Source organism: Leptonychotes weddellii, chromosome 5 (genome assembly GCF_054177405.1).
Source record: "Leptonychotes weddellii isolate Sample4059 chromosome 5, ASM5417740v2, whole genome shotgun sequence".
Lineage (NCBI taxonomy): Eukaryota > Metazoa > Chordata > Mammalia > Carnivora > Phocidae > Leptonychotes > Leptonychotes weddellii.
In genome coordinates, this window is record NC_138373.1 from 75,525,118 (window position 1) to 75,531,886 (window position 6,769).

The 6,769-nt window shown below is 44.5% G+C and overlaps 1 protein-coding gene across 4 annotated transcripts in view; it reads left to right on the top strand.

Moving 5' to 3' along the window:
* The window catches only part of ETV6 (ETS variant transcription factor 6), a 239,477-nt gene that overhangs the window by 139,467 nt on the left and 93,241 nt on the right, over positions 1-6,769 (top strand). The window lies entirely within an intron of this gene.

The following is a 6,769-nucleotide window of genomic DNA, read 5'->3' on the forward strand; positions in this document are numbered from 1 at the left end:
CGCTCTCCTGTATTTTGTCCATGCTTCAAGGCTCTGAGGCTGTGCCCTGATGGGTCTCCTCTCTACAAACTTTCTTTTTCTCTTTCTTTTGTTTTAAGAAATGAAATAGTGCTGAAGGATAATTTCTTGCAATATCTCTTTATCTCTCAAGAAGAGAGGAATTTAGATGTCCTTTCTTTGGTGAAAGATGCTTTCTCTCCTGTAAGAACCTAGAAATAGTGTGTGGGTCCTCTGCTGTGATGTTCCTAACAAGTCCAAGTCATGCCATAAATAAAGCTCTATTTTGGAGAGGCCATTCATTCTTGCAGGCACAGGTATTTTTATTCATACGATGTGCTTAGCACTAGCCCAGCCACTGGGAACGGAGAAATGAGAGTATCTTCGCTTTAAGAAATGCACAGTTCCCAAACCTCAGCTGTGCCCACAGAGTGGGGGCAATGAGGGAAATTTCAGCAGCAGATAATGGAATGAAGGCCTGGACCACCAGTTTTTGGTGAGTGTGGTAGGGAGGCAAGGTGCTGGTTGCTGGAGGTGGGAGGTGTCGCACATGAACTCTGGAAATGGGAGCTTAAGGAGCAGAGAGCAGAAACCCAGCCACAGAAGCTGGAATTCAGTCATAGGACTTGTGTTATGGAGAAGGACTGGAAGATAGAGCTGGGTGGGAAACCCCGATAAGGGACCGTATAACAGCAAAGACTGTCTTCCGGGTGACCGAGCAAGGCCCACTAAAGCCAGCAGTCGTGGTGACTCATTACTGATTCCCTGAACAACTCGTCCCAAGCTTCCTCTTGATAAAGGAGAGGATTGGGCCTGGAGTCTGGGTGGAGCTGGACTTACAGAAAGGGGCTTAAGCAAATCCAGCTGGAAAGGTTATAGGGTCATAAGGGCAGCCAGCCAAGTACTCACTACTGCTAAAACCCATGTAAAATCAGTAGGACTAATGTTATGATGCTCATACAGATCTCTCATATAGGAGAGAGTGGACATTCCAAGTTGGCATAATTTACAAGAAAGAATTTCAGCTCTGTGGGTCTTAAAGACTACACTATGAGGTTGCTAGAATGTTTTGTGTGATCTGTTTATTTAGAGTAGAAACAGTCCCATCATTTTTACCACACAAAGGTTTCAGAAGATTTGCTTTTTAACAAATACCTATCAACTCTCTACTGTGATTCCAAAGACAAATAAGATAGTAAAATAGTTCTTGCCCTCAAGGAACTTGTCCTCTCTTGGGGAAGACCGATAACTAACCAGCATGTTAGAATATAGGGTGATTGGGGTTACACTTCATGTTATTGGCCCACAGAGGAGAAGCAGTTGACTTAGGAAAGGAGAAAGCGTTTAAGCTGGGTCGTGAGGGACTCTCTTTCTCAAATAAATAAAATCTTTAAAAAGGGAGGGCACCTGGTTTGCTCAGTTGGTTAACCATCTGCCTTCAGCTCAGGTCATGATCTCAGGGTCTGCTGATAGAGCCCCACGTCGGGCTCCCTGCTCAGCGGACGGTCTGCTTCTCCCTCTCCCTCTGCCCCTAACCCTGCTTGTGCTCTCTCTCTCTCTCTCAAATAAATAAATAAAATCTTAAAAAAAAATAGCTGGGTCGCAAAGGAAAGTAAAAGTAAAGAAGAGTCTGAAGAAGGCAAAGAGCTATGAAGATGCATGGTTGGTTCTAGAAACAACCAGCAGCTGGTGGCTGGAGTGAAGGGGAGTTGATAGGAAACAAAACTGGAAAGATAGGTCTCCAGGGCTAAGCTGAAGAATTCAATTTCACCCCCAAATCTGTGGGCAGCCATTGAAGGGTTTTAGGCAGGGAAAGGATGTATTCCTCTTTGTGGTTAGAAAGAATACTTTGGGAACTGTGTGAAGGGTAGATTATAAGATAGGAGTCAGAAAGGCCAGTAGGAAGGAAAATGCCTGAGTACTCGCATTTTTCTCCTGTCACCTATTGTAGCCTCCAAAAGTACAGACTCCACTCCAGAGAAGCCACACAAATGTGGAATATCGGCCTGCGAGCCACTCAGGAAAGGGTATGCTGGTGTCAGACATTGAAAGGACTGTGCAGTGAGGAAATAAGTTACAGTAGGGCACATGCCTAAGGAAACTGCAGGAAAATTTAGAATCTAAATCACATTGTGGCCATGATGCCGATAAGAACCAAAATTTCACTGAGTAAAACTGACAGAATGTTTTGAAGTTGCCCCCCCCCCCCAAAAAAAGCCCGCATAGCTTCACTTTTCAGTTGCAGTTAAAATCAAAATGTTACATAGCTGTATGTGTGAGTGGTATTTACATTCTCACACATTTCGGATCTCTCAAGTCCACTCTGGTAGTATTTGTTTTCCTTTGTGATGGGAGTTAATTCAGTCACACTTTTTCTTCTCCTGACAATAACTGCATTTTTTTTTTTCCTGAGGTAGCTTTCCCTCCAACCGTTTCTTGTTGTTCTTACCCAAGACCCAGTATCTGCCAAAACAAATGTATGTGAGTGATAAACGCTGTGAGGAATGTCTGTTGGACCACAGGAAATTTCCTGTTCAGGAAGAGATCTTGGGAACTTCCTGTGGAGCAGTGCATTGTGGGACTTTTGGCTGCAGGCCCTTGACCACAGCTGCAATTAACTAAAGGCATGGGGGGAGGGGAGAGGAAGAAGAGGAGACAGCTACCCACAGACATTTTTATCCATGTAGCCTGAGGAGAGAATGGGCTAATACAGGTTAAAATTTTCCAAGTGAACTAAATGTCTGATGCACAACAAGGTCACTGGCGCCCAGTCTCCTTTGTGGCCACCCATCCTTCACGGCAGCCCAGATGCTTCCTTAGTATTCCTAAAAACAAGCACTGTCGCCCTATCTGTGTGTGTCCTCCTGTGCCTCCATCCCTGGTAAGCTTGCGTGAAGTGTCCACCTCCTCTTGAGCCGCACCGACTGCCTGCAATGCCCTGATTCGCCTCAGGACCACTCATGGCTACTGGTGTCCAGGCCTTGGAGTTGGTGATTCTTTTCCATCCCCGCTGAAGTAAGGAAGAGAGAAGAAGAGAAACCATTGCTCTTTGGCTTACCTCTATTTGACTCAGAAAACATTAAAGAAGCATTACTAAATTATCACAAAAGACTGGGTTAATAAATCCAGTTCATAAGCACAATCAAAACCAGCAGGAGAGCCCTGCATTCTTGTTCTTCAGTGCCATTCGGGAATGAAGTCCTGATTAATGCCCCATAGCCAGACTTCTCCCTGGCTGCGTGGCAGAGCCGGATCCCAGTCCGCAGGGAAGTTTCTGGGGCACTGTGGTAGGCAGATAAGATGTCAGGACTCAGACCTTCAAGGCAGTTTCTAGCTGTGTAATCCCTAGCTGCAGAGAGGGCAAGTTATTTTATCTCTCTGCATTTCAGCTTCTTTGTCTAACCTGGGGAGTAAAAAAAAAGTCCCCTCTCTCGTGATTGGTGTGAAGATTAAATCAGATAACATATAGAAAAGTGCCTGACCCAAAGCAGACGCTGAGAGTTTTACATACATTTTCCTTTGAGTCTGTCATCATTACAAACTGGAAATTACTTAGGTGTGGCTCTGGCTAGAGTCAGAGAGGAAAGGCTTTGAGGGGCCTTTCACCCTCCACTTCTGTGATTTGTATTTAAGGAAGTTTTTTCTAGAGCTTTTACTTTGCATCCAAGTGCACGTTACTTCCTTCCAGCCTCTGCTCACCGCTTTACAGAGTCCTCTCTGAAGAGCAGGGCTTATGTTTGAGTTTCAGAATCAGTCACAGCTTGTGCCTGATTAGGGATTAGTCCTTGGGGATCTCCAGCAGGGGTGACCCACGCCATTCTCTGGGTCATGAGGATGTCACCCTCTCTGCACTGCCTGTGTCGCTGTCCATCCCTCTCGCTCTGCCCTAACACGCGCAGCCCCCATCATACGCAGGACTGATTGCTAAACATGCATTTATTACTGTGTCATACTTATTTGTGTGTCTGCGTCACCCACTAGAAGGTGACTCCTTGAGGATAGTGGCCTTGTCTGCCGCATGGTATCTGCTTAACAGAGGCTTGGGAAATTGAATCCACTTGATTTTAGGGGAAGAGTCCCGGGAAGCCTTTAACGTGGGACTTAAAAGACATTCATGATATTATGTTGTAAAATACCATATACCAGCCAGCTTGAATGTTCTGTTATTAAAAATATGTGTCTGTGTGCGCTACCGACTGTATGTATGTGGTGTGGTCCCCTGTCGCTTGGCCTACATGCTCCATGGTCACATTTTTTTTTTTTTTAAAGATTTTATTTATTTTTTGACAGAGAGAGACACAGTGAAAGAGGGAACACAAGCAGGGGGAGTGGGAGAGGGAGAAGCAGGCTTCCCGCTGAGCAGGGAGCCCGATGTGGGGCTCGATCCCAGGACCCTGGGATCATGACCTGAGCCGAAGGCAGACGCTTAACCGTCTGAGCCACCCAGGCGCCCCCGTGGTCACATTTTTTAGTTTCCATTTTCACGGCTCCCATTTCTTCAGAAATGGTGGGGGGTTTTCTTGTTTATTTTTTGGTTTGCCTCTTTTCTATTCTGGAAGCTTGAAATACAGGCCTGTTTTCACAATAGGCCTGGAATCAAAAGGCATTGGTATTGACCTTTGATAGCGTGAGCCCCCAGAATCATCTTGAAAATGGGGTTCAGATTTTAAAATGTTTTTCAAGAGTAGGTGATCCTGTGCTTACCAGAAAGAATTAAAAAGCAAGAGTATTTTGTGGCAGACATTGTCCAAGTGTATAGTCTACCCTCCAAAGCAGTACAATTACGTCATGGTTTTATAGATAAAAGCAAAAATGTGGGTGAAATTAAAGTGAGCTGTATTCATTGTAAAGTTGTCCTCACTCATCCCATTCGATTTTGTTTTACGTTATTCTGAGGAGACTCCCCACATTAGAATGGCAAATATGTGAGCAGAGAAACATAAGTTAACTAGAAGAGAACAAAATAGACCTCTTAACTGACCTTTCTTTTTAAAACTCTGACCTTGGTCTTTCGAAGAAAAAGGCAAAAAAAAAAATGTTTTTTTAAGATACCTGATTTAGTTCAAGAGGCAACTCTATGGTTATGGCTTAATTAAGCCAGTTTCCTACATTTTGAAGATGTTTCTAGGGTTGGAAAAATAAAAGCTTGTTTAATGAATCTTGATATAGCCAAAAAATTCAGGTAATCAGAATGCTCCATTTCCACAGCTGGTGCTCTCTTTAATTCAGATTGTGTTGACAAAGACTGGGAAATTGAATGGTCCTCCCAGGGAGAGACCTCACTGTTCTGTAGATAATCTACTACCAACCAGGCATTTGCTAGAGTGAAAATATTGCTATGGTTAAACTAGTTAGTACTACCTTCTATTTGTATGAAATCTCACAGTTTACCAGTGTTCATGCCTATGTTAATCTGTCTTGTTTAATCATCGCAGTGCCACATGTTGTACAGAGGGGGAAGTCAGTTCAGAGAGGCTAGGGGTGGAGGTCGACCAGCAGAACCTGCACTCACATTAGGTCTTCTCTCTCCAAGTTCAGTCTGGCCTGGGGTGAAGCTGCTTGCCAAGAGGTGAACCCCAACATGTGCCAGTTAGTAAGCAGTTTTCTGACAAATCCAAGGCCAAGGGAAGTGAAATAACTTCTTTGTTCCCCTCCATCTCTTCTCATGCTGTCCACCCCTCAACCCCCTGCCGCCTTCCACCCCTATTCACACCCACCCTTTCTGCCCACACCACCTCAGCCGCCTGTGCAGTTTCTGTGGGGAGCTAAGGAACTCTTTGTTTGTGCAGTCAGGGCTTCCTCACAGGAAATTTCCTGTGATGGAAACTCTGGGGAAACTTCCTGTTGGTTAGGACACTGCAGGGGGCTGATAACATGAACCACTTAAACCTCCAAACCTCAGCTGCTGAGAAGGATGGGATGGTCCTTCCCTACTTTCTCAGAGTCTAGGAGGGTAAGAAACTCCAAGCGTCCAGAAGCCTCAAGAGTCTCGCTTGGGCAGCATTTTCCAGAAGGTAAAAGCTACATCTGTGACCAGCAAGTTCTTCTAGAAGATCAGCCCTCATGGTTCAGTGGACTGCTTAGGTTTCTAATGAGACTGGTACCTGCAGGGACATTCTGTCTGGAACCATAAAGAGGAGTCTGGAAGGTGTCTCAAGGTTCTGGATTTGATTCTTATTCTATATCACTTTAAAACATAGTTGTGTTACTCTTCAGTGTTACATGTTTATGAGTACTACAAACGTCTGTTTTCAGCTATCACTTAGGGACTGAGAACTTTAATTAATCCTTGTCACTGGCAGACACAGTTGCCTATGTTACGTAATGTGGTTTGCTTAACACCAAGGATAAATCGTCTGGAGTGTATACCACAGGACGACCAATCTTGAGCCATGGCACAAAATTATCCAGTAAGCTTTATGTTCATTTGACCTACTCTGGACCTCTAGTGGATTGTTTTGTTGTTTGCTAGCATTGAAGCAAAGGTAATTATTCCTCAGTCATCTCTTGGGGTTAACTTAGCTTTGAGTATCTCCAATGTTGGGAATTCTGTAGGTTCCCTTTGCATCTCTCATAGCCCAAACTCAAGTTTGGTCTTCTAATTAGCCTGACTTCTCCCTGGTGACCTGTAGACCCATTATTACTCATCCTGGCCTTGTACAATGAAAATAACTGACCCCTCTCTTCTTTTTGTTTTCGTATCAGTGGACATTTACTTGAAAGATGCCTCTTAATCATTGGATTTGCCCCAACTCAAGTCCATGTCTTCTCC